At 38.0% G+C, this 22327-nt stretch overlaps 1 long non-coding RNA gene across 1 annotated transcript; it reads left to right on the top strand.

Annotated features, from left to right (window-relative positions):
* Positions 1–11259: 11259 nt before the first annotated feature.
* LOC140138183 (uncharacterized) lies at positions 11260–22025 on the top strand. Its single transcript, XR_011856961.1, has 3 exons — positions 11260–11342; positions 18298–18546; positions 21002–22025. It is a non-coding gene; the product is annotated as an uncharacterized lncRNA (long non-coding RNA).
* The last annotated feature ends 302 nt before the right edge of the window (positions 22026–22327 follow it).

Raw genomic sequence — 22327 nt, 5'->3', positions numbered from 1 at the left:
GTTACACAACATCATTTGTATTTTTTATTTTATTTTATTTGTTTTCTACGCTTTTTAATAATTATTTACATGGATTCAAGGATGACAATGCTGTTCGCTTTTGTTTTACTGGCCTCGATCTTCTTAGAAGGGGAATGCCAACTTATATGTAAGTTTATTTATTTATTTATTTATTTATTTATTTATTTATTTATTTATTTATTTATTTATTTATTTATTTATTTATTTATTTATTTATCTGTTAAAATATTCTAAACAGTTTTGCTGACTGGTCGTACAGATTATAAAATGCAGTGGGACACAAATGAAGGGAGGGCGGGCGGTCAGATTGTTTCATATTCTATTCTTCTATCGTACATTGAGGCCTACCATTAAAACGAATGTTTCCAAATTTGTAATCATGATGCAGTCATGTCTACAGTAGAATTCATCTCGACCTTTGCAGGACTTAAACCCCATTAAAAGCTATTAAACCAAGATAACACTCATTGAAACAGCTCAACTGATTAAATCGGATCTTCTCTGGTTGTGCACATGTGTCTGTTTTATATGTGCGGTATCGCTATGAGGTGCTATAATACAGCTTCAGTTTGGTAACTGATTATAAAGGAAACGCAAGGAAACAATGGTATGTGGAGCTTTGTTCACGAAATGAGACAATGGCCTGCTTTTTGTTAACCAGCATTCTTGAAAATGAGAAACATAATGATTGTTGACTTAACACGGTTTGGAAATAATTTCTTCATATTTTTGGTGTTATCTGTCGTTTACATATCCTTCCTAAAACATAAAAGTGCGACTATTTTCAAACACCTAAATTAGCTAAAAATTTAGGACATGTTACAAAACTATATTTTCTAGAATTTCATAGACTAGTTTAAATGTAGCTTGTACCGTTTTTTGTGGCATCCTTCAGAACGGAGCGGTCCGTTACCAATATAGCTCAATATTTTCGGTCAAATCTCCATTCAATTAACACGGGGAGTTGGCTAGCTATGAGCTAGCTATGCTTTGCCCTCACTCATATTCTACGAAAGTGCGACTATTTCTGAACATCTAACCTAGCTGTAATTTTAGGTCATGTTAGAGAAATATATTTGCTAGAAGTTTGGAGAATAGTTTAAATATTGGCCGGTTATTTTTCACACAGTGATGTTAACTAGGCAAATGCAATATACTTCTAACATACACTATTTGTAAAGGTCGCGCGTCAATGGTGAGAGCACTGTATATTGTGTATAGGAAAACGGACAGTAACTGCAGTATGTTGTATTGCTCCAGCGGTTTTGATATGAGAAGCATAAAACGTATAATAATGCCCCGGCCCCCTTCCTGCGGCGGTTACTTTGAACCACGTTTTTAGTCACACCAGGCACCAGGCATGATTTATGTTAACCAAGTTTCAAGGCCATACCTCTTTAGAGTAATTTCACATGAGCAAAATCAAAATCACAGATTTTACTGTATGTAGAAACCTATAGTGGAGCCTCATCCCAATGGTCAACTTTGATGGTCAACTGAGCCTAATAATTTTACAACTAACATGAGCGGAGTTAAGAGGGAGCTACAATAGCGTTAGTCATTTTGGTGTAAACGCAAGCGTTTTTAAAATTAAAATTATGCCGGATGACCCCTCCCCCGGACAGGTCCATATAGTGATTTCCTCATCCGGAGGATCGTGAAAATCATCAAAATGCAGATTTTGGCACCTTTGTTGGTGGCATAGATGTGCTAATACAGCCTGCTAATTGTTAAGCCGAACGCCGTGACAAAATATGACATTTTACATGAGTTGTAATTTCTCAATTTAAGGGTAGACAAGGTATTGGTGGTCGCTTTTCATTATCTAGATCCATCTATTAATGCAAATTCACCCCTTGATGTTTTGCAAAAGTTCATTCTACAAATCGTATACTTTGCAAACTTGCTTAATTTATTGTTGTTGATGAGTTATGTACGTTTTACAAAAGTGTTGTTGTTTCAGCCCTCTTTACAACGTAACTCAAGAACCGCAGCACCTATAAAAGTATATCTGTGATATTTTAATTCTTCTACACGCTCGCTATGAATTGAGCAATGCAGTTTTTTGCTAAAGCTCACTACCATTCGTAAGATGCTGTGAACTACCAAATCACAACAGTTTAAAATAATTAATAACCTTAAGTAGAGAAACTAGCTGCAAGTATTAGAATGGGGCTTCAACTTAGTCAATACTGCTGCTTTCCTCAGTTTTTGCCAAATTCTTCATTTCAAAAATACCTAATGACAATTTTGTTTTACACTCTCACTGGGATCACTGGGCCGGCCTTTAAGAGAATTGGTATGTCAATAATTATGTGAGCCTGGAATATTGTAGTGCCTAAATTACTATAATGATTCGTGATATTATATTTGAAGCAAGTAAATAAAATAAGCGTTTGGCTAACAAAAGTTTGTTTCTGGGCATTTGTTTTATTTTTGTTTTTTGGCAGCAATTTTACCCACGTCAGGTGTTTTTATCTGCCAAATCCAGAATAAAATGAATAACAAAATCTTTCAAAAAATATTTTTCTCTCATAAATTTTGTTTACAAGTAATATGGAATTTATAATTTCCTAAAACTGCAAAACTTTCACATCTATCCTACTCGGCACAGATTTGACAATAACTATTGTAATAAAAGTATAAGTTACCAGATGTCCTGCGTTAAAAAATTGTCGCATCTCGCATTTCAGCCTAATGCGATATTATTATTATGAAACAAGCTGGCTGTTATATATGCATTATATAAATGCTATGTTTAGAACTCACTTGTGTGGAAAAAAATGTGGTGAATCTGAAAATCTGCTGTTTATTTTTTAAGAGTATCATTACTGCGACACCACTTTCAATTTTGGTCCATGAGGCACCTTCAGAATGAGCACACTGCAAATCCAAAACGGACTTAAACTTAATTCAAGCTTAAATATTTTATATTAAATATTTTTAATGATATCATTATGACAATAATTATATTAATTATTATTAATTACAGCAATTTCCCCGATATGTCAGAGGTCAAAGTGTCCCAAAAACTGCTCTCAAAAACCGGAAGTTATAATGGCGATTGGGCTTATTCAAATTAAATCTCTCAGCTTCATACAATCATAGAAATTGTTCGTTGGCATTACTCAGTAAGTTGATGTAAGTCGTTGTGTCAACTTTCCGAGTAATGCCAACGCGTACAATTTTGAGTAACGCTGACTCGATATCATTATGTTGGTCGCACTCATTTGCACTTACGTTATTGAGTTGTTAAAACTAAACTCAGAAAATGAAACTAGCCTAGGTTAGCATAATTTTCTAGAGGTGTGCTATAGTATACAAAATTTTGCACTGATTACAAAAATAAATATTTGAATACTGCTAATTGTGCAGAAAATGATCCAATTACGTGAATTAAGTAACAAAGTACCAAATTGGAATAACTCAAAACAATAAGTACCAGTAACTTAATATGAACGAGTTACATCAACTTACATGTTGAGTTACAATAACTCAACTAATTGGTTCTTTGAACCTTGTTTATTTTTCTCCTGAATTCAGAAGTTGGCATTACTTAAAAAGTTGACGCAACGACTTACATCAACTTTTAAAGTAATGCCAACAAAGTTGATTAGTTGACGGAACTTTTTGAGCTTTTTCAGCATTTTTTAAGTTCGGATAACTAAAATGAATTTTGTTTTGGCAACTTTTACACTATTTTTTAGTTGTCCAAACTTACTCCTTTTGAATTGCGCCAACAAGGCGAACAAGTCATTCTATGAGTGTACTCGTAAATAACCCCAACTTCAGATTCTCTATGGCCTAGCCAACTTACGATATTTCAGAACGAGTTCCACTTCAATCTGCACGCAATTTCATTTTGACATTTGAAAAAGCCGAAAATTGATGAAACGAAGGCATTCGTGGACATGTCTTCACTATTATTGCATAAATTATTCCTTTAAACATATGTGACCGTACACCACGAATGAGCCGTAAATTCGGCCCGGTCAATTTAGTTTAATTTCGTGTTTAAAAATATATATCACTAGATTTCGCGGTTCTCGGGTCGGGCGGTTCTCGTCTATTTCTATGATTACCCAACACCCGTTACCCATATACCTGCCCTGACCTTTTAAACTACTATGAAATGAAGACCAAACTTGACACAACAACTCTCTTTGTTTTGTAGCTGTGATGCTATAACTACCGAAGTAGGCCTACCCATAATCTGGAAACCCATCATTCGCTTCTTCCAAGTCCTGTCCTGCCACCACATTGGAGGACCCGAAATTAATATCTGGACGTGGATATAGGCCGTTACTAAAATAATGAAATCAATCGCGAGAAATAGGCCTATTGGTCCGATGAGATGCACCTGTTAGTCATGCGCGCACTGTACTTCGCGCCCATTGATACTTCGCGATCTGTACGGTTTCATATAGTGTTGGGTGTCCAACATGTCTAAAGCAGAAACGAAAAGGGGATGTCTGAGGTGGATGCCCCCGCCCCCCGAGAAGAGAAAAACACATTGAAGGCTCAGTTGGAGCCATTTGATGGTCCATTTGGGCATTTTGCTAAATCCGAAAATGGGTTAAATGAAACCCCAAATCGAAGCCAGTCGTGAACTATAAATTATTGCTTTTTAATATAAAATTAATAGTGTTGGGTATCAAAAACAGAAAAGGGGGATTTGTTTATCCATTTGTGCAAAATGAAGCCATTTGTTGCATCATTAATTTACGCTTTCTTTCAGGGTCTATAATCTTGATACCAGAGAATTGATTATTTATGTTTACTCAGACATGTGACACACAGCACATTATATGTTTGATTAGATTGGGAGGGTCAGGCATCCCAGTCGAAAAAGTGAGGGGACCACTGGCCCCAACAGTTCCGCCGCCGTTGGCACGTGCGGTTTATACAGACCCATATCAGCATGATCAGACTATTTTTGGCAGTTCGGGAAAAACATTTCATCCTGGGCATTCCATACTCATTGCCAATGCTGTACATTGATCTTGAGATGAGTCAAGGAAGGCAATAATCGCATATATATTTCCATATAGGTCTCACGGTTCTCGAGTTTAGGCCACTAACATATAAAAACGAAAGTTTTGGGTGTGTTCCATTTGTTTCTTTTATTTCCTTTATTTTGTTTGAATCCGGTAGACACGCCGTTAACTGGAGCCACCGCTAGACAAAGCTCTACCTTCTTTCCAGAAACTGGGGCTGATAAAGCCATTGATGGCGATACTAGTGGTGCTACTTGTATCGAAACAGGTAAGTCTGAAGGTGGGCTCTCCACTGAGAAAGAAAAAATGAACAGAAATTATACAGCCACACCGGATTCGCGTGATACAATAAAGTGCGACCAAGGCTCGAGTAATAATATACTATAGGATAAGCCACACGTTTGCGCATCTGAAGTCAGTCACACACTTCAATGCGCGTTCATACATGTGCTGTGTAAGAGGTTGGCATGTGGAAGAGGTGATGCATGTTTACGTCATCGTTTCAAAAAACAAACTGCGAAAAACGACTAACATTTGGCCGTCTTTTTCCATTACTATCATATTGTGAAAAACCAAGTAGCTGAGGAGTTAGCTCAATATCCTAGGAAAATATTATCTGCGATGCCCCTATGTCGACTTTGGGTCGATCCTTCATGTAATTATTTCGTGTAAGCTAATCCTAACTCTAACCCTAATCCTAACCCTAAGCCTAATCCTAACCCTAACCCTAATCCTAACCCTAATCCTAACCCTAAACTAACCCTAACCTTAACCCTAACCCTAACCCTAATTTCGTGTAAAATTACATGAAGGAATAACCCGACTTTGGCTAAATAAGCCGTATTTTTGCCGGAAAGGGTCCGAATAATTGGCAGTCAATGTGCGCCATCTTGGAAAAATTTGGTGTACCAAACTCCCTAGCAGCTGTCAATCAAACTACAGGATAAGTCTGTTTCACTATTGAGGTAGTACGCACAACGTTGTCGTGCACATGTAGGCTACGTAAATTTTAGGCTAAGGACTAGTAAGCGTTACTAGGTGTACCAAACTCCTTAGAAGTGACTTCAATTTTTATACAGGGATTGAATACGAGTGTCACGGCCCTGGTGTGACGGAGTAGTGATACGCAAGTCACACATATACACGCTATGTAACAGCGCGCGTGATTGGTCGCCGGATGTGAGATCGCCGGGTAGGGAAAATGAAGGGTTTTTAATAATGTTACATATAAGTTTTTGTTATTATTTTGATAACAAAAATATTCTGGTATGTATGAACGGGGTTCATTCATATATTTTCATGACTAAACGGTTCTTTTTAAGGGGGAACTACACCCCTGGCCAATTTTGTGCCTATTTTGGCATTTTTCTCAAATTATAGCACATTGGTGACAAGTAAAATATGCATATTATCGGGGCAAGGACTACAAGTACTGTACTGAAAATTCAGCAACTCAAAGCAAGTAGTTATTGATTTATTGATCAAATACTGGTTTTCCCTAATTTTTGACTGTAACTCCACAACTGTTGTCTGTGCTGACATAAAATTTCCAGTGCAATAGTTGTAGTCCTTGCCCCTATAATATACATATCTTACTTGTCCCCAATGCGCTATAATTTTCGAGAAAAATGCAAAAATAGGCAAAAAATTGGGCAAAGGTGTAGTACCCCCTTAAACAACCGTTTAGTCATGAAAATATATGAATGAAACTTGAAGGACTGCCTTTGATTTATAAATAATAATGAGTAGTTTATTGATACTTTATTTTGGCCAATTTTTCAATTCCAAATTCAGTTCCATTATGCTCTCTATAATTTAGTCTTGGTGATAAATATAAACTTGATAATAAGACTCACAATTCAATGAACCACACAAAATATCAATTAAAAAACAAACAAAAATACATCAATGCGGGAGAGAACTAGGTGACTTCGTAAAATGATGGAAATTTACAGACCAAAAATGTTCGGGAAGAAAATATAATAGTTGGCGCTGGTCGTATGTTTTTAATTTTATTTTAAATTTATAATAATAATAATAATAATAATAATATTTTATTTTTATATAGCGCAATACATCAACCGATCACAAAGCGCTTTACAGCAATAAAACAAAGATATAAATGTACAAGATTTTTAGGATTAAAAGACATAAAAACAATATTTTAGAAGGCAAATATATATATAAAAATACCAGAATCAGCAAAAGATACACAATAAATCAATCCAATAAAAGACCTGAAACAAAATATATTGCAAGAGGGAAATGCATGAAGCATTGGAGATCGAGAACAAGACCGACAAATGCAATACCGTAAACGTTCGCCTAATGGCGCTATAGAGTTCATGGAAATGACAGAGCGCCATCCCTGTAAAAGCCGATTATTATCACTGATCATTAAGGGCACGTGTAGTTAAAGGGTGATACCTATCGACACATACAATTATGAACAAGATCGAACAAACTTGTTCATGATAATACGGTAATCATTCACCTGATACGTTGTGGCCCAATGAGCAGAGCATTAGACTGTAGTGCGAGGATAAAGAGAACTTGTGGAGAGGATTGATGGTTCGGATCTCATGCAGTAATTTCTGACAGATTATGATGTATGTCAATGTTTTTTTTTCGGATTTGAGGAAATTTTATTCTCTATTTTCTTGATTTTATCTTTAACATTGTTTATATTATTTTATTATTTTATCTTGTATGGGTCCTTTTTCATGATTCTTTGTTTTTATCGTTTCATTTTAGAGTAACTCAATCCATTTAATCAAATGTTGTAATGAACCTATTTGATTGTATAGGCATTTGTTATGTGTGTGAGACGAACTGTCGCGTGCCACAAAGTCTTTCAATTCGCGCGAGTGTCCTTGCTTATGCATCAGTGGTCATAAGAGGTATATCATTTTATTCGAAAATATATACGGGGGTCATAAAGTCTTGGAAAGAATAATAGGAGGGGGTCATAAAATGTTTTATGACCAAAATGTAGGGAGTCACACGATGACCACAGAAAGTGTGTTATTTTATTCAAAAAGACAAGAAGAAATAGGGGTGCGCAATTTTATTGACGCAGACTTTGTGTAAATTTGGGACCCCCTTCCAAAAAAAAAATGATAGCCCTCTAAGAGGATTCAAAAGATAACCTCTTCCCCAATAATCCCTAGCTATATTTGTTTGAAACTATTCCACGGAGGATGTATCATAATAGGCTCAGTCTTCAAATGATATAAATAAAATTTGAATTAGTGAACGAACAAAATCATACAACGACCAACTGAATAGAGGCTGTGCATATGACGTATCATCCCGTAAATATGGCGGGCTACTCAAATGCATTCAACAAAAGCATGATTACATCTACCGCGACAGTTCGTCTCATACACATAACAAAATGCACTACGATCAAATAGGTTGATGACAACATTTGATTGAATGGACTGCACTGCGCCATGATTACGGGGAAGAAACCGGTTCAAATCCTTTGTTTGGAGCCAATCGATAAACGCAAGGCCTCTATAGCTATCATTGAATACTGGCTAGGATTCCACAACACAATGAGAACATGTTATAAGGCGCTTTGGAAGGCACACAATACCCCAATGGCTTTCCATATTATCAGTCCAAGAGAACGCCAAATATGGATCAGGAGTATTACATAATAATACCCTGCTATGACAATAGCTGCACTAGGTTAATCGTATAATCTCCTTATGTGGTTAGCATGGCTGGGCCAGGAAATCCACAAGGTCAGCCAATGTATGTACATGTATTCGGTACATGTGCCATATCTTTTACAATGGGTGATAAATTTCTGGTTTGTTTTATTTCAAAACGCAACAGTCGATATTCTAAAGCTTGGTCCAAATCCAAGAGAAGAACCAACTCTAGTAATGTATGTGGTTTCAAATTATATCGGCCGTTGCCTTTTTTGATAGAAATGGTGTTTGTTGATGTGCATAGTTTCCCATTAGATCATAACATGCTGTTGTACATCCAAGGTCAAAGGTCTTTTAATCCATATTTGGCGTTGTTCTGGGACTGATTATGTGCACTCAACAACTATTCAGTATCGAAGCCCGCTATCGAAGTTACGTAATGTTACTATGTCAACGGGATCACGCGCTAAAGTAATGAACCACGATCGAAACAATCAGTACACAAAAGGCATACCAAAATAGCGTGATTGTAATGATCGCCATACAAACAGTGCTTGGTTCCGATACCATCACGGAGTTACGTAACTACTTCGTGGTCTGGTAGTTATATGATCAATGGTCTGATCTACTTGGGTTCGATCCTTTTAAGAAAAAAAAAAAATAGCTGATCATTTATAATGCATAAATGAATAAAGTAATGTAGTTATACAATTTGAAGCATTGAGGCCGTTCTATTTTTCAAAGGTCATTATGCAGTGGAATATATCACGCATTGATAGGTAGCAGGTGGAGCAAATTTTGAAAGCGGTTTTTGTTGCCGTTTGTTCGCAGTGCCTATTTATCTAAAAAAAATAAGAAAAATAAAATTTAATTTAAAAAAATTCACAATATTCGTTCGTAAAATGGGGACAAAATCCAAAAACATTTCTTGACCCTTGTTCACATAAAAGTGGGGGCAGAAATCAAGATTCGAACAAGTACCATTCACCATTCAAGGCGCACCCTCTACCGACTGAGCTAACGGGTCAGACAATAGAAGGTGTAATTTTGAACTGAAGAATATTAAAAAATATGAAGAAATTACAATGTTATAAAAAGATTTACCAAAATGAGTTAGGTATAACGTATGAATCGATTTACAAATTAAGTCCAATGGTACTTTGAGAAAGAATACTTGAAGAAACCCCAAAACATTTGCTGCTCTAGCAACTAACCTAGTGACCTAAAGTATTGGGTCATGTCATGAGATTTTTTCAGAGGCTTTATGTCCAGGTTGCTCAATTTAACATACACGTATCCTTAATGCTGTTGAGATTTTACAAGGATGGCGCTCTCACATATCTAAGAATCCAAAAGCGCCATTAGGCGAACGTTTACGGTATATTGAGTAAAAGTCAAAAAAGATGCGAATGTGATAAAACACATAATAAAAGCAACATACATGACATATGGCCTATCAAACGAACAATGCGATTGTTTTGCTTTGTTGTCTAATGGAACGCCATGCTTTTTCCAAATTCAACATTATTTTATTTAGATTATCTGGATATGACTACAATTCATAGTTTATTACACAACTCTACGATAAGTGATGTGCCAGTCTTGGGTATTGATGGGTACATCATTTTTTGATACACCCTGCAATGACAATGTTAAAGGGGGGGGGGGGGTAACCCTATCGGTTTAGGATATGGATTGTCTTCAAACTTACATATAATTTCAAATATCGTCCCCTTGATGCATCTATGTGAGAAAAGGAGAACATTTTCAGCGTAAAAGTGAATAATTAGCAAAATTTGCAAGCCAATACGTTGGTACGTGTGAATTGCATTATGGTCCGGCATCCAGAAACGACACCCCCGTCGAGTGCTTCACCATACCACTACGCCCATCATTCTTGTGACAAAATATCTCATTCATTTTATTTTGACCCTGGTATATTTCCTTTTAGTTTTGTGTATTATCATCATGTACATTTCACACACTGGCTTTTCTTTTATTTCTAATAAGTTATGTAATTAATTAATTTTGTAGTGGGGGCATTTTTTCTTATATTATTTTCATGTTCCTCGTATCATGCTTGACAAGATATAGCCTTACTTTTTATTTATTTCGCCCATTATGTATTTCTTTATTTTTGTTTTAAGCGTATATTAGTAGAGCGCCCTCTATTATTTTGGACATATTTCAGGTCGTGCGAATTGGTATGGAGTAAAATGGTTCTTATTCACGGATTGATTCTTTCCTTCCCAGGGGGGGGGGTGCACTCCAACTTTGGAGGTGACGCGTAGGGCTGTTAAGACCCCCCTTTTCAGCATCGCTGTCACCCAAAGACACCATATTTTTTTACGAACACATGCTCTGTCACCCAAAGACCCCCTATTTTCCGTCGGGTTACGGACATTTATAGTTACACTTTCGCTGGGATCGCTGAATAGGCCTTGAAGTGTTTTGGTCTGTAACCATGGTAACAGTCAATTGAATACCTGCACAATTTTTATCATGTATTTTGGCTATCATCATTTTCTCTATTCATTTCTTTTTCATGTTTGTTCTGTTAACATGGTTAAAGATTACGATTATATTCCGTGGTGGGAGTTAACATTACCGGTTGCAACATGTATAACGAATGTGGATATCTTCAACGTTGTGTTCAACGATGGTAAGTGAAATTTCGCTGTTCGGTAATAATATTTTACTACTGTAAAAATCGTGTCTTGCACAATGACATCTTGCAATCACCGCAGTTTCCAGATGCTGCCCCAGAAACACACTGAAAGTCACGACTAAATGTGTGTATAATTCACGGACGTCTCTGATTTCAAACACGGGTCAGTGACTGTGATTTCACATACGGGGAGTCTGTGATATCACATACGTCGAGCTTTGTTGACAGCTGAGCACTCCATGCAGCACATCGGAACGAAGCTGAGTGTATTAGAATAAGCTTTCCTATGTTTAGCAAATATCTATACCTGTGCAAAAATTATATCTATCTGTGCAAATTCTGACAAATGGCCAAAATCAAATGTTTTGGAAAAAAAAAAAAATCCCAATAGTACCCGAGCCTGCGCTCTAATTCCTGAATTGGATAGTAAAATTAGCAGGCACTCAACTTGGGCTAGCTTAAACTCTGATGAGGCCTACTCACAAAATTATTCCCACTGCGCGGCACGTTCACCAAAATTACTAATATCGTTTGCGACTGAATTTTGAAACTACGGAGTATGTGATTTATGAGACGTCTCTGAAATATGATACTGTTATGTGACTTGACGCTTCAAGAGTATTTGATATCAGAGACGTCCGTGAATTATGAGTGCCCCGAACTGATTTAGCAGACTCGAGAGCTCATGTAATAACTCCATGGCAAACGTGATTATCTTTACGATTGCATTTTCTTGAGTTAAATATACGTCATATACTTCGAGAAAATGAGTTACAATAAAAAATAATAGGTAATATTAATTGCTGTATTGATTATAGTATAGGGCGCTATGGGGTGATATTTGAGTTAGCATTTTGTCTTGCTACATTATATTAGTGGAACAAATAATTTTTGGCATCCTTACACCTCAAATTCTAAAACTAGCATTTTTATGCCCACTATGCTGTCCACGAGAGGTCGAAGGTCATAATGGGGCAAAAATGTAAAATTTCTATCATATTGTAATATATCTCAAATTGTTCCTCTCATTGCTAGGAATATAAATGTCAATTGTCATATTACACTAGAGTGCTTAGTTCAGGAGTATAGAGCAAATTAGGTCAAATGTCAAATATCTCATGCATAGAGGCCAAATTTTCAAAATGCACCGATCAATAGTGGTTTGTTTCAAATTACTCCTCTTGACAAACTAAATAGGAATATAATTTGTGTGAGAAATTTGTAACCTCGGAATCGGATGAAATCATGGGTCAAATGTTATGCATGTACATATTTCTATTGGACTTTGGCTGCATTAACTCTGAAGTGGGACAGGACAATACAAATTACACCAAAATTGTGAATTAAGTAGGCTATATATGTTCGAGATTTCGTATGTTATTAAAGTGGAGTAATTTGACACCAGTTTCGATGAAATCGGTCCATTTTAAAATTTTGACCTCTGTGTATGAAAGTTTTGACATTTGACCTATTCGACCTTTTAACTCCTTGACGTTCTGCGCTCGGGGGCGCAGAGAATCCACGGTCGGATTTACTGAGCTTGGAAGCAAAATAACACATTTTCTTATTATAATAGGGGTGGATCATTTCTGCGCTCGAACGCAGAGAATCCACTATCGGAGTTGCTGCGCCCGGGCGCAGTTCCTCATAATATATGTAGGGGTGGATCATTGATGCGCTCGGGCACAGAGAATCCACCATCGGAGTTGCTGTGCGCGGGCGCAGTTCCTTATATATAGCGGAGGATCATTGTTAGTTGCGCTCGGGTAGGCCTACAGAGAATCCACTGTTGTAGCTTCTGCGCTGGGAAGCAAAATAACATATTTTCTTTTTATATATAGCTGTGGATCATTTCTGCGCTCGAGCGCAGATAATCCGCTATCGGAGTTGCTGCGCCCGGGCGCAGTTCCTTATATGTAGGGATGAATCCACTATACATGTACACGTGTAACCTTACACGTTAGTCTTACACGTTTTTTTGGACTACTTGGCCATTCATAACTATCGGAGTTGCTGCGCTCGGGCGCAGTTCCTTATATATAGCGGTGGATAATTGCTGCGCTCGGACGTAGAGGATCCACTGTTGGAGCTTCTGCGCTCCGAAGCAAAATAACACATTTTCTTAATATTATAATAGCCGTGGATCATTGCTGCGCTCGGGTGCAGAGAATCCACTGTTGGAGCTTCTGCGCTGGGAAGCAGTGGTGGATCATTTCTACCCTCTAATCCACTATCGGAGTTATTGCGCTCGGAAGCAAAATAACAAAAATGATTCACAGCTATTATAATAAGAAAATAATGTTATTTTGCTTTCGTCGACAGTGGATTTTCTGTGATGATCCACCGCTACAGGGCGCAGTAACTCCGGTAGTGGATTCTCTGCGCCCGAGCGCAGAAACGATCCACCGCTCTTATAATAAGAAAACAGATAGGCCTATTATTTTGCTTCCGAGCGCAGTAACTCCGACCGTGGATTCTCTGCGCCTCGAGCGCAGAACGTCCACTACCGGAAGTTCTGCGGATGGGCGCAGGAGCTCTACTGGTGGAAAACGTACTAGTACATACATGACTAAGCACTGTAAGAAAATATGACTATTGACTTTTTTTAATTCTCCGTAATGAGAGGAACAAATTGAGATACATAACAACATGATGGGACTATTTTTGAGTTTTGGCCCCACTGTGACCTTCGACCCCTCGTGGGAACCACAGGGAGCATAGAAAAAATGGAACCAATCAAATTTTTATCCTTTCAGTCAGGTTTAAGGATGCCAAAACATTTGTTCCACTAATGTAGCAATAGAAAATCCCAAACCAATAGCGACCTGTACTATTATTTTGAACATTTAGGAAAAATACATGAAATTTAAATACTGTCAGGTTACTGACCTGGTTCGGAAGGCACCATGCAGTTATTGTTGCCTACATGTATGCACACAACACAGGGACACTCACAATAGGCAATTGACCCCTACTGGTAGCGCTGTGTTGTAGATACATGAGATGAACTAGTTAGCGTCATATATCAAAAAGTATAAAAGCTATGATTTTAGTACTTGCTCTATGTTTTAATTACTTATTCTTTTCAAAATATCCCGGTATAAGCTTTAATAACGGGGGACCATACATTTGTATGAGAAAGAAATCCAAACGCCCGTATTATTCCAATGCACATTTTGCTTCACCGGGCCGCCCTGGCTTGGTTGCATTTGGAAGAGGGGTGTCACAAAACCGTAATAGGTACAAATTTAGTACTTTCTGTCAATCAAGTATGGTTTAGCAAACCATTGAAAAATACCCCAAAACTCGGTCAGTGGAGCTCCGCCCATACATGTCAATAGCGTCATTATCGACTGGATTAGTCGACCGTAGCGGACAATTCGATCGCTCATTGGATTAATATTACCACATGGTAATAAATTTGGATTGGACAATCGATTACTATAATGGTTTAGTACTGCATATCTCGGTGTTAATCTTCACTAAGCGGGTTTATGGCTGGAAAGGTCACGGTGAATTTGCCGTGGACATAACTGCACTATGGCATGCGTGTTACTCGAGTACGTGTTACTTATCATGAAAATCAATCACTACATAAGTGATCTATATTAGTGGTATCGATGGTATCGATTGTCATCTTCAACGCCGTTGTAGTCGTCATATGTCATACCTAAGTAACACAGCCTAAGTAACTAGCAGTGTAGGATACAGGGAAGAGTATAGCAAGTGCATATTTTTAGATAGAACATGTCATATGTTGCACCATAGAAGAACTCCTGGAAGCGGCAGCTTTAATTAGCAAGAGGCCGCATTGATATGTAAATAGCGTATTGTTATTTAAATTTGTGCCCAGACGTATTGAGGGCGTCAGTCATGTTGGCCAGACGGAGAATGACTGGATCCCGGGGCCTGGATATGCCGGGCATGTCAAATTGCTGAGTGAAGGCTGATAATCACCTTTCTGTATAGGTAATAAGCTAGTATATTTCGTGTACCAGTTGGTTATAACAAAAAATTAGTATCATATTAAATATATTAAGTGTATAATCTTTGAAATTTACATGAATTTGAAGAGCAGAGCTTCGAAATCTAGCTAAGTCAGGTGGTGTGAAATTCTGCTGCATGACCCCCTCTGCGTGGTAGAATTATATTAATAAAACATTGAATTTAACAGATATCATGGGCAGCCAACCACGAGTTATCAGCATTTAAAATATATGTTAATTAACAAAGATAAACAAAGAGTACAAATGGCAATTAACTAGTAAACAAGCCTGAAATCTTAAAATGTTGCCACGTGATTTCCCGAACACATGATATGTCAACATGTGACCACTATTCAGATTTACCGTAAATATTTGGAGTATTGTTGCACGGCTTGCACATACACTATGCATTTCTTTACCTCCGTATAAAATCAATAATTCATGCGGGGAGCCAAGTAACATTCTGTCTGCTTAGTGCAGACTGGTATTTTATTTTACTTGAGAGCATAATAGAAATACATAAGACGAATAAGGCGCCATGATGGAAGGTCAGGTCGGGTATCAAAGGTTATTGTAACTTCAAATACTACTTGTATTTCACACCTTGTCTCTGTCACATATTTCCTTCATATTATTGACAGCAAGTCCTAATTTTGACTTTGCTATTGCAAAATGTCATTTCATATCAAATTAGTAGACTTTCTTTGAAAAAACATATCACTGGTGCCTGATGGGAATACCCGTCCGCCATTTCATTAAACTGGATCGTTTTCGCCTGGTTTGTGCCCAGATGTATTGGGGGCGCGCTATACTCTCATTGAACAGGCAAAGTTCGTAGAACTAACAATGTTGTTATTTGCCAATATCAATTAACATGATCCAAGGGGTCGAACATGAATTATTCATAACGGATCGATAACTGGCCTCACTTTCTAGCTAGTAAACCAGCGGAATTTTTCATAGGTTTTGCGTTGCTAATCGAACAACCGTGAATTTAGTGTCACCCCTTTGGTTGCACGTCATAAGAAAGAGGGTAGAGAGGACAAGAGGGAGGGCACTGGAAGTGGAGTAAGGTGTAGTGGCGGTACCCAAGGGGGGGAGAACAGCTCCCCATGGGACATCTTGTCATCCTACTTTACTCCCCCTTGCGGGTTGCTGGCCACAGTGATATTTTGCGTTTTTTGTTATTAATGTTTTCCATTGAAAGTCGCTTCACCCATACCTAGAAGTATAATCCAAACAAGGACTTAGTCGACCTTCTAAAGGCATATCAAACGAAGTCAGTTTGGTCGTCCTCAGCCAATGTTTGTTTTTCTAAGTTTGCTATTGTTGACGGGTTTATTGGCAAGCCACTATTGTTCAAAAACAAAAAAGGAGTCCGCTCATTCCAACCAGGGGCGCAGGGGGGGCAAAATAAAATTTTGGGGCACAGACGAAAAAAATTGCAGTTGCATCATACAATACATAGAGACTGTATGTCTTCGAGCTTCCGAAAAGGCCCTATTGGGATGATGTGTGCGCAGCGCGAAAAAAATGGTATTTTACATTATTTTTGGCCATTATCCGGCTGAAAAGGGCTATATTGTTACAATGTGCGCGCGTAGCGCGGAAAAATTTTGTATTTTACACTATTTTGGCCCTGAATTTTGCTAGAAAAGGGGCTCCTTGCCCTTTTTCTTTTCCTTTGCCCTCCTGATTTTCTCTTTCATTTTTTTTTTTGTTCAGATGGGCACTTTTTCTTTAATTTTTTGTCAGGGGGGCACTCTGCCCCCCCCCCTGCTGGCTACGCTACTGATTCCAACCACCCTGTACTTGCGGGAGGCAGCAAAAATCCGATACAAAATTGACATGTTGTGCCCTCTATCTGACGCCGCCATTCCCATATTTTTAAGTGGTTGCGCAATAATTGCCTGCGACATTTTATAAAGGGTGTGGCGAACAGTAGCCAAATTAATACATGTGTCGTTACAGCGACCTACATGTATTAGGAAGGCTTTACGTGGGAATTCTTCTGCTGAGAAACTCTTAATTACTCTTAATTAATATAATTAATACTGACAACATTATATTGTTGTCTAGCCTGTTATTAAATGGAAAATTATTTAGTAAAGACTGGCTTCTTATGTAGGTCCAAATTTATATTTAGAGAAGCCTCGCAAGGCTAGCTGTGCCAAAAGACTTTAACATCTTAAAGAGGAAGTCCCGCCGAAGCATTTCTTCTGGGGTGAACCAAACCTGCCTGGTTATCAAATTAATCAGTGAAAAGGTTATCTCTGAATTTGACAGGTGCTAATTGATGTTTTAATGTTATTGCATCACCTAGCACCTGTCAAATTCAGAAATAACCTTGTCACTGATAAATTTGACAACCAGGCAGATTTGGTTCACCCCAGAAGAACTGCTCTGGTGGGGCTTCCTCTTTAAACCTATGGGTAAGAACGTCATTGTATTAGCTGATGATAAACTGTTGAATATTCATATTCTCCACCTTGATTGATTGGAATATTATGGGCCTGGCAGCTCAAAAGAAAAAAATTCTTGATCTTAGGAATGTTTAAATTCCCACACTAAACACCTTGATATTGATATCAACATGATCAATAGTGTATATTTGCATAATGTGTATCAACTTTCACTTCAAATAGTATGAATCTGAAAATGTTCGTGCACGTATGCGCGTGCAGATATCCCGGTGAAATTGTTTCTACAGAGTATCCCGGCAATAATTGTGTCAATCTGAAGTGAATTTGCGAGTGGAAATAATGTGTGTAGGGGTATAGGGGTGTGTTTGTAAAACTCTGCAACCGTGGACAATGCCTTTTTGCTTCTTAAATGGGGTATATGGTGTGGGAAGGGCTGGGGGGGGGAGGTAGAGTGGTATGACTCATGTCGAATGACGGGGGTTACTTATGGTATCCGTCCATGCTTGTTCACCTTTTATTAATAGTTTATATTCCTTACAGGGAAAAAGCTTGATGGAGCTAAGATTTACGTTTCTGCTACTCAGCCAGCTCACTCAACAAACTCCGATCACGGCACCCTCTGTGCTACTGTGCAAAGCAGCGATCGCAGTACAACAACCAATCTGGTATCGAAGACGTGTACTACGCCGATTAGTGGCAAATATATCACTATCGCGTATGATAATAGGCAATGGATGAACTTTTGCGAAGTAAAAGTGTCCGCCGGCTTTGGTTGCTAGAGTGAATAAGGTAAGACTCTCCAGAGACCATTACCCTTGAGTTTCACCTTAATCGGAGACAGATATCTACTATACTAAAATAATGAGCGAAGTGTGTGTGTGTGTGTATGTCTGCCTGTCAGGCTATGCTTCGACGCATCGATCCGATATTTAGGATATGGGTAGGTATCGGGAAAAGCGTGTCCTTCGCGTGGTTTTAAAGGTCATCGGAGGTCAAGGTCAAAGGTCGTGGATTTTAAACTTTGTTCGATTGGGCTCAAACTTGGTGGGCGGAATACTTGATACCAGGGGAATATATGTGCGAAATGAAATTGAGGTCAACCAAGGTCAAAGGTCATCACGGAGGGTTCAAATTTCAAACTTTGCCCGATCGGGCACACACTTGGTGGGTGGAATCCTTGATACAAGGGAAATATAATGTGCCAAAAATTAATGAAATTAAGGTCAACCAAGGTCAAAGGTTATCACGGAGGGTTCAAATTTTAAACTTTGTCCGATCAGACTTAAACTTGGTGGGTGGAATCATATGAGGGGAATGTGTAACAATATAATCAAGATCAAAGATCATCCAAGGTCAAAGGTCATCCAGGGGCTAAATTTTAAACTTCGCCCGATTGACTTAAACTAAGGGAAAGTAATTCTCCATTACGGGACCATGAACAAAATCAAACCCAGATTAGCAATGGTTTTTGGGGTTGTGGTGGGCAGCGGTGGTTTCGGATTAGGATGTATAGGTGCGCCATGGCTACAGAGCTATGCGCTCTGTAGCCATGGCGCCTATGTTCAAGGGTATTAGGTTTGGCAGACAACGGTGGCCGATCATTTAAAGGGGGTGGCCCTATTGGTTTAGGATATGGATTGTCTTCAAACTTACATACAATAGCAAATATCGTCCTCTTTATGCATCTATATACATGATATATGTGAGAAAACGAGAATATTTTCAGCGTAAATGTGAATAATTAGCACATTATTAGCAAGCCAATCATTGCGTGAATTGCATTATGGTCCGGCATCCAGAAACATGCAGCACCGTTGCCGTATTCCCGTCGTGTGATTCGCCATACCACTACGCCCGTCATTCTTGACAAAATATCTCATTCTTTTGTTTTAATTCGACCCTGAAATATATATTTTTTAATTTTGTGTATATCATCATGTACATTAAACATTTTTCATTTATTTTATGATTTTCGTAAATAAAAAAACCCCGAGTTTTCATTATTGTAGTTTTAATTAACTAATTAATTAATTGATCAATTTTGTAGAGGGGGGCATTTTTTTCTTATATTTTTGTTTCATGTTCCTCGTATCATGCTTGAGAAGATAAGGTCTTGTTTTGTATTTATTTCGCCCCTTATGTATTTCTTTAGTTTTGTTTTCAGCGTTTCATTATTACAGCGCCCTCTATTATATGTTGGACGTACTGATTTATTTCCCGAGCCGGGGTGTGTTTTTAGCTGTTATTGGCCCCGTTACAGAAAAAAAGTGCACAAAATATATTTCTTAATGTAATGTATACATTTTCACATAAAAATAAATAATTTAGGAGTTAAAATGGATGTGAAAAAAAATTACTGAAACAACTCCACCGGGAATCGAACCCGCACGTCCCGGTATCTCATACACAAAAGACAATGCGCTAGACCACTGCGCCCACGAACACTTGAACAAATACGGGAATTTTAGAAATGATATATTCAAGTCAAATAATTGCAGTCTCTTCAGCAGCGTTTGGTTCCGCTCATTCCAACCACGATATATAAAAAGTCACACGTAGCATTATACAAATTATAATGAGGCGATTTACAGGGGTGAAACCTCTTATTCCCAAAACGCCGTCTGATGGCGAAAATCGGACCCTTTTCCCACGTGTTTATTACAGGTATACGTAGCTCCTATATATCTGAGTGGGTCCCCCAGGGGCAAATAATAATATTTTAAACAATGGTGTGACGTGGCACGGCTTCTTAAAATTTCTTGGCCCTCAAAACTCATAATAACAGTCCAATACAAGAATGAACTGCAGAAATTCATACTTTAATAATCTATCTTCCTGTATAATCGGTTATTTGGGATAATTACCGTCCCGTTATCTTGCTATTTGATGACAAAATCAGCGGGCCAAAAAGACGTACCAAGGAAAAAATATGGCAGGGCTCATCGACTTGGAGATTTGCTGGTTAGCGCCTATTGGCCGTTGGCGGCGGGGTGGAATAGCTTCGAGGTCACTTGAGGTCAAAGGTCATATGGGGTCCAATGTTAGAGTATGCCCAATCGGGCTTAAAATGGTGCAAAAATCCTCAATATAACGTGAACCAGTTGCTCTCACAGCTACGGGTGAACTAGTAAAACAAGATGAGATTGATTCTAGTTAGGTAATGATAATTTTTGTAGTATTTTTATATTTTATTGGTCAGGTTTAACTTTCATTTTTTTTATCCTGCCATGCAATTCTTGTATAGATTGGCGAACAGATGTTGGATAAACAGAAAACGAGAAGCACCAACCGTCAACGTCGATTATAAGAGTATATAAAATCGTGGTGGTGGTTACAATGATAGTATTCAATAAATTAGTTACGGTATAAACCCTAGAAATAATTTCTAGCGTCTATGGTTACGGACTGATATACACCCTGAGGCAAAAAGAAGTTTACTCAGATTGCGATTTTTGGTCCTGACGAAATAAGAATTTCCATTGGAACCATCAAATCCCGTTAAGACGTTTGAAATGATTAGAAAGATTTTTAATGTCGAGTAAACTTCCCTTTGACTCACGGCGCATATTCAGTTTTCTCGTGAATTAGCAACGTACACCCCTTTAATAGTCATGCAAAATTATAACACAGCAGTTTAAGAATAAAATGTATTTACTCCAAAAATGGGCAGTGATTATAACCATATCAAATATTCACCATAGAAAAGCCTTTCTGAAAAACTGTTTCATAAATGCCATGTTATAAGGGTTTAAAAAAAAAATACAACTGAGTGTATTTATGTACAAATCTTGCTTTCATGCCTTGCGGGGCTCTTACATTGTGGTACCACTTGCTGTGTTTAGTCATTTATGTTAAACAACTAACATACTCACTTCATAATCTCTGTGTTAAACGATCCGATTTTCATAGTAATCACACATAAGTCATGTTCACACGGCACAGTGTCATCGCCCCGATATCTTCATGGCAGAAATCGCCATGGTAGGTTGAATCCACTGCCACGCATAGCCATTTTATATCGACCTGTTTAATAGTTTTGTGTCGTATAAGAGCCGAAGGACATCTGACTGAGGCTACTGACAATAGCCCCGATTAGCCCGGTTACTGTCCTCGCTGTGTGTTAGTCAAGCATGGTACACCATAGGTCATATGGTTTTAGACTACCTTCACGATTGGCCTATACACTGCGCTATATAATTCGGCACATATAAATCAAAATTATTGTCAGTTTTTGACTCAAGACGCAAGCTAGTATCTCAAAGCGCAAGCTAACGTAACGACTATCATATCTGTTAAAAATATATATTCAAGTGCAAGGAACCACATCTGGTTTCTTTATACGAAATCATTTACGGGAGATATTCATCATTTTCAAACCCGGTATCCAAAGATTTATCGTCTGAATATCAATCGTGCATAGCACATCCACGTGTATCGATCCCGTGTATTCATTTCAGTGTCTCTTGCTGTATAGTGTAATTATTTACTGGACGATGTCGGTGTGCACGGTCGGACACTGGTGACTTATTATCGGTAATAGTGAATTATTACCGGTAATAGTGACTTATGT

This window comes from Amphiura filiformis, chromosome 17, assembly GCF_039555335.1.
Source record: "Amphiura filiformis chromosome 17, Afil_fr2py, whole genome shotgun sequence".
Taxonomy (NCBI): Eukaryota; Metazoa; Echinodermata; class Ophiuroidea; order Amphilepidida; family Amphiuridae; genus Amphiura; species Amphiura filiformis.
Note: the sequence above shows the minus strand (reverse complement) of the source record. Positions and strands in the feature narration are given on the sequence as shown.